This window comes from Schistocerca gregaria, chromosome 8, assembly GCF_023897955.1.
Source record: "Schistocerca gregaria isolate iqSchGreg1 chromosome 8, iqSchGreg1.2, whole genome shotgun sequence".
NCBI classification, from domain to species: Eukaryota; Metazoa; Arthropoda; class Insecta; order Orthoptera; family Acrididae; genus Schistocerca; species Schistocerca gregaria.
In genome coordinates, this window is record NC_064927.1 from 408,338,731 (window position 1) to 408,350,419 (window position 11,689).

The following is an 11,689-nucleotide window of genomic DNA, read 5'->3' on the forward strand; positions in this document are numbered from 1 at the left end:
ACTTAACTTCTGAGGTCATCAGTCCCCTAGTACGTAGAACTACTTAAACCTAACTAACCTGAGGACATCACACACACCCATGCCCGAGGCAGGATTCGAAACTGCGATCGTAGCGGTCGCGCGGTTCCAGACTGTAGCGCCTACAACCGCTCGGTCACCTCGGCCGGCGTCTTCCAAAAGGTTCAACACTCGTGAAAAAAGAAGACACGCGCTGTGTTACAAACCAGCACCAGGAAATCAATCAGACGAGCTGCACAACAGGTGGAAATCAACCGAGAGACACAGCGACAAATTGTTGTTGAAGATCTGCATCTTTCCCTTACAAAGTTCAAACCCATCAGCTATGAAGCCCCAGGGTCATGGGACAGCGGTTGTATTTCGCCAACACTACTATCCACAGAATCGTCGATGTGAATATGGTTTGTTTAAGCAACGATGCCCATTTGGATGGCCTCGTCAATAAGCGAAACTGGCGCATCTTGTCGACTGAGAAACTGCATTTCGCGGTCGAGAGAATTCGCTTCAGGTGGTCATCGACAGCATCGATGTTCCGACACTTCAGCGGCCATGCACAATTTCGCTATTCGTCTGCGCCCCATCACCGCCAATGAGGGCAGGCATATCAAAAACGTCATAACCTAAATCCTAATACCTGTAGTGACGTTTACATGTTGAATAAAGTGTTTGCAGTTCACAGTTTGTAACTAATTCACTTTTTTTCATATAGTTCAATAACTGTCACCCTGTAGGATAAACGCTGGTGGTGGATTCGTTTTTATAGCCACAAAAATTACGATATTGTCTAGTGAGATTAGTACAGATTTTGAATACGAAATAATTTGCGTGAAAACAAGTGTTAAAAGTGCATCAAACAGGGTCATCGGATGCTTTTATACACTCCCTTGCTCAACAGCAGCAGCGGCGGAACAGTTGAGGGCAATTCTCCAAGTTTTTGCTTCAATTTCCTGGTCACTTTACAGTTTCTTGTGGAGATTTTAATTTTTCAGACAGAGACTGGGAGACTCAAATTACTAAGACAGGAGTTAGGGACAGAGATTCATGTGAAAATGTTCCAAGTTCTTTATCCGAAAATTACCCTGGGCAGTTAATCGGTGAACCGACTCGTTAAGAAAACATCTTAAATCTGTTGGTGAGAAAGAGACCCGAACGTTTCATCTCAGTTTGTGTAAAACAGGGAAGCAGTGATCAGAAGGCCTTTACAGCACACCGAAAACGACTGTAAACACGGATAGAAAGAAAGGCACGTAGATCTTCCTCCTTAGCAATAGCAACAAGAAACACGTATTATCTGTATGGTCAGCACAAAAATTTTATCTCCAGCTCAATGTTGAGTATCAACGGACAAAGTTCAAGAATACTGTGCAATATGCTTTAGAATGGTTATGTGCGAAGCGAAGTTGTGAAGGATGGGAAAGACCCACGTGGTCCAACAGCCATGTCAGAAAACTACTACGAAAGCCAAGGGACTTTCACTCCAAATATAAACGTAGTCAGAGCCTCACAGACAAATGTTAAAAGACGCCAAAATTAGCGTAAAGAGAGCCATGCACAAAGTATTCGATGGCCGAAACACCAAAAGGTCTTTTCCTAAAACTGTTTCACAGAGGAAGATCACACTTAAGTGCCTCTTTTAAACCGCCACAGAAACGACAAAATGGTTGATATCGAAATAACTGACCAGGGAATAGAAAAGCAAATGAAATCACTCAGCAGTGGGAAGGCCACTGCGTATGATGGGATACCAGCACGATTCTGCTTAGAGAATGCGGAAGAACTCGCCCGTCTTTTAGCAGCCATGTACCACATGCCTCTTCGGGAGCGAAGTGTTTCTAATGATTGGAAAAAATACAGGTCATTCCAGTTTTCAAGAAAGCCTGTACAAAATTCTAGAATATGTTTTATGCTCGCGTATTACGACGCTTCTGGAGGCCGAAAACATCCTCTGTAGGAACCAACGCGGCTACCGAAGACAACGATCGTGTGAAACCCAGCTCGCTCTATTCGCGCATGTGACACAGAATGCAGTAGACAGAGGCGCCCAGGTAGATGCCGTATTCTTTGACTTTTGGAAGGCTTTCGATACAGTTACCCATTGCCACCTAATTAACAAAATACTAGCCTACGGAATCTCAGACCAACTTTGTTATTGGGTTGAAGAGTTTCCAGCAAACGGAAGAGAGGAGAGAGGTCTTCAGACGTAAAAGTAGATTTGGTCGTGCCCCAGGAGAGTGTTATAGGATCATTATTTCTCACAATATATATAAACGGTCTGACAGAATATCGTCGGATGTTCCATGATGCTCTTCGCGGACGATGCTGTTGTATACAGAGAAGTTGTGCAGGTAAATATTCGCAGCGAAATGCAGGAATATCTGCAGAGCGTCGACACTTGGTGCAATTGACACTCAATATAAACAAATGTTAAATGTTTAGAATACTTAGACAGATAGACCCTTTGTTGTATGATTACACAATTGCAGAAACATCACTGAAAGCAGTTACATCCACAAAATACCTTGGAGTATGTGTACGAAGCGATTTGAAATGGAACGACCACATAAAATTAATCGTGACTAAGGCAGATTCCAGACTGAGATTCATCGAAAGAATCTTGAGGAAATGCAGGAGGAAGAAGCTTTCCAAACGCTCGTTCGACCACTACTTGGATACTGCTCGTCAGTATTGTATTCGTACCAGATAGGGCTCATAGGGGGAATAGAGAAGATCCAAAGAAGAGCGGCACGTTTTGTCACAAATTAATATAGTAAGCACGAAAGCGTCACAGAGCTGGTTAGGCAACTACAGGGGCAGAAGCTTCGAGAGAAGCATTCTGCAACGCCAAGTGATTTATTTTTGAAGTTTCTAAAACGTACGTTCCAACGTCCTTCACATGAGCTACTCTCACAGGAAGGTGGGAAAATGACAGTGGTGCACAAAGTACCCTCCGCCACGCATTGCAAGGTGAGTTGCGGAGTATAGCTGTAGATGCAGATGTAAGTCCGCACACGTACACACCTACGGCGGGTATGTACATGATTAGAATTGCAATTCTGTGTGACAGGCAGAACCTCCACTAGAGGTCATACTGTCGCTGTAAATACAGAGTTCATTTTTGGATCCAAATCGTAACATAAGCAACATTCTTGGAGACACACTGAAGCATGTCCTAGATTTTTGTCACAGAGCCAGTACTCAATACTACGCTTTGAAACAGTCACGTAACCTCCTGTGCTTCCTCTGAAGATGCTGTGGTTCTGAGTTAAACAAATATTTCAAAAATGTGGCTGGTTGCAATTTTCTGTGTTTATACCAGTCACAATAGTAATGGGCCAGATTGCCTCAGGAGAGGATACAACGCCTTTACGACACTTCCCAAACGAATCAGTGCATACATTTAGGGCAGAGAGAGTCCAAAATCATACCAACAGGTGGGCCGATACTGCCAAGTTCTTCGTAAGTTATACTGGACTTTCTGATAAATAACAGCGTACAAATACGCGAAGTTTAATTTCGTTTCCCCCTCCCCTTCTTGTTGTATCACTTTGCGTCAGGCAGTGCATACGACAGTTATTATTGGCGTTTTGTTTACGACTTGAGTAGTATTCAACACTTGCCTTAGTGTTGTTACCGGGCATTTAAGCGCATCTAAGGGATATGGACAACGTCAGATTTTGGAAGATCACTGATTTTTGGGACACTGAAATGCCGCGTACTCGAATGAGACAGCCCTATTAGCACTTCACCGAGTTTGAAAGGGGCCTCATTATGAGTCTCCAGTTGGCTGGCTGGTCGAATCGTGCAACATCCTGATTTGTGACGCATTTGAACTTGACAGTGGCCCGATGTTGGATTGCGTAGGAACGTGGGAACAGGCATATCATCGGGATTGCGTGGGAACGTGGGAACAGGCATATCATCGTCAAGTTCTGGTCGACGATGTCTGACAACCACAAAGAAGAATCGGGGTATTGTGCACCATACACATCTTACCTCCTTCAAATGTGCACCTGACATCCGGGAACAAATAATGGATACCCTGTGACATTCTGCGTCATCATTGGTTGGAGACTAGCAGCAAGCCGACATTGGGTGGAGACTAGCAGCAAGCCGATTAGGGAATTATTGTTGCGTGACCATACTGCAACTTCATGTGGGACCAGCTCAGCAGCAACTATTTACTTTTTTGAAATATTTGCTCAATACACAAGTTTTCGAACATTTTCAGGCTAGTCTTCAGATGGTGCACAGGAAGCTATATGATTATTCCATTGCGTAATGCGTGGTGCTGGCCCTGTGACAAGAAGCTGGAACGTGCTTTAATGTTTCGCCAAGTGACTTGTGTCTATGGGGATCTGGATTCAAAAATGATTTCTGTACTTAATGCGACAGTGTGGGAGGCTTTGTTGTTAGTATCCATCTACCAGTTTCAATTGTGACTGACAGTTGGTAACTCATGACTCACTTTTCACAGGATGTGTGTATACAGGATGATTCAGCATCCCCTACCAATGACGTTTTATGCGACCCGCTGTCATATATCTGGCCTTCTAAAACCCATGCAAGATTTTCATATTCTCGCGCTCGCTACGCACAAACTGTTAGACCTACAGAAAAAATGAGCAGGACCTTTTTGTCCGAAACTCAATGTAGTTAAATTTAGTACTGGGATACGAGTTAGTGAAGAAAAATGTACAAAAGTTGCCTTGAAACACATATACACTCCCACACTCATCCCTCACCAGTCAGCATTACTAGCACGTTATTCGTACCATTCCCTCAACTCATTTCTACATCTACATCTACATCCATACTCCGCAAGCCACCTGACGGTGTGTGGCGGAGGGTACCCTGAGTACCTCTAACGGTTCTCTCTTCTATTCCAGTCTCGTATTGTTAGTGGAAAGAAGGAGTGCCGGTATGCTTCTGTGTGGGCTCTAATCTCTCTGATTTTATCCTCATGGTCTCTTCGTGAGATATACGTAGGAGGGAGCAATATACTGCTTGACTCTTCGGTGAAGGTATGTTCTCGAAACTTTAACAAAAGCCCGTACCGAGCTGCTGAGCGTGTCTCCTGCAGAGTCTTCCACTGGAGTTTATCTATCATCTCCGTAACGCTAAATGATTCTGTAACGAAGCGCGCTGCTCTCCGTTGGATCTTCTCTATCTCTTCTATCAACCCTATCTGGTACGGATCCCACACTGTTGAGCAGTATTCAAGCAGTGGGCGAACAAGCGTACTGTAACCTACTTCCTTTGTTTTCGGATTGCATTTCTCTGAATTTGCAATCCACATCCGAACTACTACGTATAACAAACTGGTAGAAGGTTCACACCAAGATTTAAAAAGCACGTGGATGCACTCTGTCTTAACAACTTGAACAAGTCCAGATTAGCCGCACATGTTGCCCAACACAGTCACTCTGCAAACAGCATAGAACACAATTTCCAAATAATTCATCTTCCCAACAAAGGAATGAAACCTAATCTTGAAGAAATCGAAATCTTTCTCAACAAAAATACAACTTCTGATTACCTACTCAGAGACCAGACTGAATCGAGAAACAAATTTTTCCTTCAGAATTTCGAAACCTTACTACTTCGAAACAGTTAATCAATCAATCAGTCCCCCCTTTCACCTCCCTTCCGCCACTCCGTGTATCTCCCTATCGCTCTCTTTATACGCTAACAACATTGATGTCAACGTTTGCAATAATCTAATACCGAATAAATCCTGTCTTATATATCTAATTACGCAAGCCTTCTACTGCTAAATAAATGAATGTTCATATACATTTACCTTTTAGCTGCAATAAACAGAATCTGGTTTTACTAATACTCCAAATTACTTAAATGTAAGGACAAAAATAAGAAAGCTGTTCATTTGTAGTTTTGTTCTAGTTGTATTTAATTGTAAAGTTCATGTACATGTAAACAACAGCAATCCTCTGCAAATATTATAACTTAACTTTTTTTTATTTTTGGGTATTCTTCTTAATGGCAGTTTTGATTGAAGTCCCTGCCCATAGATCGACTGTATTATAGCAAACGAAAATAAATGTTTGTACAAAACATGTCGGATGCTGACGAAGCATATAATATACCGATAGTCAAGGGACTTTGCCAGCATTCAGAATTTATATGTATACACACATTAAAAAAAGTATTGCATCGCCTTGGTTCCGAGAGTTCCGGAATCGGTAAACAAAATTGGAATAGAGATCAACACACACATCATTTCCGCCCTTTTTATTGCTCATGAAAACCACACATTGCATGTTATACCACCATACAGCTCGATGGTGGTCCAGATTGCTGTACACACCGGTACCTCTAATACCCAGTAGCACGTCCTTGGATTGATGTATGCCTGTATTCATCGTGTCATACTATCCACAAGTTCATCAAGGCACTGTTGGTCCAGATTGTCCCACTCCTCAACGGCGATTCGGAGTGGATCCCTCAGAGTGGTTGGTGGGTCACGTCGTCCATAAACAGCTCTTTTCAATCTATCCCAGGCATGTTCGACAGGGTTCAAGTCTGGAGAACATGTTGGCCACTCTAGTCGAGCGATGTCGTTATCCTCAAGGAAGTCATTCACAAGATGTGCACGATGGGGGCCGGAATTGTCGTCCATGAAGACGAATGCCTCGCCAATATGCTGCCGATAAGGTTGCACTATCAGTTGGAGGATGGCATTCACGTATAGTACAGCACCACATGATGCCACCCCAAAACAGCAGGGAACCTCCACCTTGCTGCATTCGCTGGACAGTGTGTCTAAGGCGTTCAGCCTGACAGAGTTGCCTCCGACGACTGTCTGGTTGACACTCATCGGTGAAGTGAACGTGATGACAATACTGAGCGCTGCATTAGGCATGTTGTTGGGCCCATCTGTAACGCGCTCAATGGTGTCGTGGTTGCGAAGATGGATCTCGCCATGGACTTTGGGAGTGAAGATGCGCATAATGCAGCCTACTGCGCACAGTTTGAGTCGTAACACGGAGTCCTGTGGCTGCACGAAAAGCATTATTCAACATTGTGGCGTTGCTGTCAGGGTTCCTCCGAGACATAATATATAGGTAGCGGTCATCTACTGCAGTAGTAGCCCTTGGGCAGCCTGAGCGAGCCACGTCATCGACAGTTCCTGTCTCTCTGTATTTGCTCCATGTCCGAACCAACATCACTTTGATTCACTCCGAGACGGCTGGATTCAAATGGCTCTGAGCACTATGGGACTTAACTGCTGAGGTCCTCAGTCCCCTAGAACTTAGAACTACTTAAACCTAACAAACCTAAGGACATCACACACATCCATGCCCGAGGCTGGATTCGAACCTGCGACCGTAGCAGTCGCGCGGTTCCAAACTGTAGGGCCTAGAACCACTCGGTCACTACGGCCGGCCGATACGCTTGGACACTTCCCTTGTTGAGAGCACTTCGTGGCACAAAGTAAAAATGCGGACGCGATCGAACCGCGGTATTGACCGTCTAGGCATGTTTGAACTACAGACAACATCAGCCGTGTACGTCCTTTCTGGCGGAATAACTGGAACTGATCCGCTGTCGGATTCCCTCATTCTAATAGGCACTGCTCATGCATGGTTGTTTGCGTCTTTGGGCGGGTTTAGTGACATCTCTCAACAGTCAAAGGGACTGTGTCCGTGACAAAATATCAAAAGTCAACGTCTGTCTTCAGGAGCTCTGGGAACCGGGGTGATGCAAAAGTTTTTTTGGTGTGTGCATATTCTCTGAGTAGTCAGAGATGTTACAACTGTCAATTGCGACAGAAGCTGATTGACGGATACTAGTAAGAAAGGCTCTCATACCGTCGCTGTAAATACGGAGTTCATTTTTGGATCCAACTTGTTTCATAAGCAACATCATGGCGACACACTGAAGCTTGTCCCATATTCTTGTCACAGAGCCAGTAGTCAACACTAAGCTTTGAAACAGCCACGTAACCTCCTGTGCATCCTCTGAAGATGAGCATGAAAAGGTTCGAAGGCCGTTTTCTGAGTTAAACAAGTATTTCAAAAAAGTGGCTGGTTGCAGTTTTCTTACAAGTATTTCAAAAAAGTGGCTGGTTGCAGTTTTCTGTGTTTATACCAGTCACAATAGTGATGGGCCAGATTGCCTCAGGAGAGGGCACAACGCCTTTACGACAGACACTGTTCCCAACAGAATCAATGCTTACACTCAGGGCCAGAGGGAGTGCAAAACCATACTAACAAGTGGGCTCATACTGCCTATCTCTTTGTAAATTATACTGGATTTTCTGATAAATAACAGCGTATAAACATGCGAAGTTTAATTTCGTTTCTCCCTGTCCTTCTTGTTTTATCACTTTACGTCAGGCAGTGCATACGAAAGTTATTATTAGCAATTTGCTTACGACCTGAGTGGTTTACATTGTTAGACTTTCTACCGTAAATATGTTATTTCAACACTTATTCATTCTTGACTGTCCAGTTTCCTTCACTATAGCTCATTCAGGTTTCTGCACTTAGTGAATAGGGAAATCATTAAAGTAAGAATATTCTAGCACATTTTCCTAAACTTTTGCGTCTTATGACGGCCTTTACACATACTAATTTGTCTTTGGATCTTATATCTTCATAAAGTCATATCACACGAAAAGACTAAAAGCAATGACATTAGTGCAATACAGCAACAATTAATGCATAGTTTAACGACAACTGAACAGGCATTCCGTCATATTCTTACTGTTAGTACTTTCATTAAGTATGCTGAACTACTGAGATTGTTGGAAAGCAAAGAGCTTCTTCATACCGACGTCTACTCTAAGTATTGAACATACTGGAAATAAATATAGTTTTCATCCACATATTCTACACATTTTCTTTCAATTACGTGCTACTAATGCACAAGAATCGTGTGTAGCGAACTTGTTCCGTGAGGCGAACGAACATTATTTTATGTAGTGAATATTTTTAAATTCGGTCGTCTAGATTCTGGGCCAAGACCTGCATCTGTAAGAAAATGAGGCGAGTTTGTTTTTGATAAAGGTGTGAATAGTGAAGTTAAGTGCTGTGTTTCACAAGAAATACTTTTCTGCATTTGAAATTTTATTCGCGGCTTTATAGTGCTGCAAGCAACAGTCCGCAGCTTGTAGAAAAACACCACATATTTAAATTTTTAAAGGACGTTTTCCGCATCTCTTGCGTCACACGCTAGGAGGCCTCGATTACTACGAGAAGCATTCAAGTTCTACGGCCTCCGATTTTTTTCTAATTAACTACTCACCCGAAATCGATGAAATTGGTGTTACTTCTCGACGTAATCGCCCTGCAGACGTACACATTTTTCACAACGCTGACGCCATGATTCCATGGCAGTGGCGTAAATCGCTCAGGCAATAGCAGCGCGGCTGGTGAATGTGCGGCCACGGAGAGTGTCTTTCACTGTTGGAAAAAGCCAAAAGTTACTAGGAGCCAGGTCAGGTGAGTAGGGAGCATGAGGAATCACTTCAAAGTTGTTATCACGAAGAAATTGTTGGGTAACATTAGATCGATGTGCGAGTGCGTTGTCTTGGTGAAACAGCACACGCGCAGCCCTTCCCGGACGTTTTCGTTGCAGCGCAAGAAGGAATTTGTTCTTCAACACATATTCGTAGGATGCACCTGTTACCGTAGTGCTCTTTGGAACGCAATGGGTAAGGTTTACGCTCTCGCTGTCCCAGAACATGAACACCATCAGTTTTTCAGCACTGACGGTTACCCGAAATTTTTTTGGTGGCGGTGAATCTGTGTGCTTCCATTGAGCTGACTGGCGCTTTGTTTCTGGATTGAAAAATGGCATCCACGTCTCATCCATTGTCACAACTGACGAAAAGAAAGTCCCATTCATGCTGTCGTTGCGCGTCAACATTTCTAGGCAACATGCCACACGGGCAGCCATGTGGTCTTCCGTCAGCATTCGTGGCACCCACCTGGATGACACTTTTCGCATTTTCAGGTCGTCATGCAGGATTGTGTGCACAGAAGCCACAGAAATGCCTACTCTGGAGGCGATCTGTTCTACAGTCATTCGGCGATCCCCCAAAACAATTCTCTCCACTTTCTCGATCATGTCGTCAGACCGGCTTGTGTGAGCCCGAGGTTGTTTCGGTTTGTTGTCACACGATGTTCTGCCTTCATTAAACTGTCGCACCCACGAACGCACTTTCGACACATCCATAACTCCATCACCACATGTCTCCTTCAACTGTCGATGAATTTCAATTGGTTTCACACCACGCAAATTCAGAAAACGAATGATTGCACGCTGTTCAAGTAAGGAAGACGTCGCCATTTTAAGTATTTAAAACAGTTCTCATTCTCGCCGCTGGCGGTAAAATTCCATCTGCCGTACGGTGCTGCCATGTCAGGGACGTATTGACAATGAACGCGGCCTCATTTTGAAACAATGCGCATGTTTCTATCTCTTTCCAGTCCGGAGAAAAAAAAAAAATCAGAGGCCTTAAAACTTGAATGCACCTTGTAATGATAAATTGGCACTGTTATAATTCAGGTCAAACTTGCGACCAGCTCTAGTGAAAAGCATTTTTATTTTACTTTATTGGTCGATAGACGCCAAGCCATGCTATTTTCTGAAAATTATGATGTAACTGACACCACATGCATGTGCAGTGTGGTCCAATTTGCGATAAGTTACTTAAACCAACTGCAACACTCTAGAAGTACTGCAGTCGTTAAAAAAAACAGCAGGGTGCAATCTGACAATGAAAAAAGTTAGAAATACTTGCCATTTAGACTGAAAAAAATTTAAGTTACTATATCTTGGAGCCATTCGACACTTCTCTATGATATTTCCTTATGCAGCCTCAGAACAAAATCCTTTTTCAATTCATAAACACTCAAACAAATCTCTCTTAATTTTAGAAAATCCAGAATAACGCAACTCGTACTCTCAAAATCAGGAGATTAATAACAAGATTCGTTACGCAGTAACGTCAAAGAATAAAAACTGATTTTATAATTACTTCGATGCCGCTGATTAACAAAATTTAAAAATATCTCTGGCCCAGTTCTGAGTTTACATTCTCTCACAGATATCATTCTCGTCTTTATTGCACGATCTCTTTATCAAGTCTCAACAGATAGCAATACTCTCGTCTGTCATGTAACATCTCTCCGTGGTTTGCGGCATTAAAAACGAAAGAAAACCCATTTTAAGCACTACTTCGATTGCACCAACGTACTATGAAAACATTTTACTTAATGAATATTTCATTTGTGTGGTACGAGAAGTTATGTGCATTTACTTGGAGACGAAAAAGAAACAGCTTGCGAATGAAAATCGCGTGAAAAGATATACGCGAAAAAGTGTTACTTAACTGTGACATTTGCCGTACATTACCTGTCGTCTAATGCAGTGCGACACTTATATAAATTATTATTGCATTAAACCCTTTTGGAAGGCCTCGTGAATCGAAAATAATTTACCAACAGTATGCCCGTTAACATTTGGAAAGAAGTGAAATGGACTACTCACCTTTTCTGGTGCTGCGTGGTGAGTCGTCTCGAACTGTCAGAATCGTTAAACGTTTTTCGCTCATTCGCAAACGATAAGCACCATTTTCGGACAGTGGCAGAGTTAACGACCCATCCAACTTAAAGTACAGCTCTTTGATGCACGAGGTAATCTG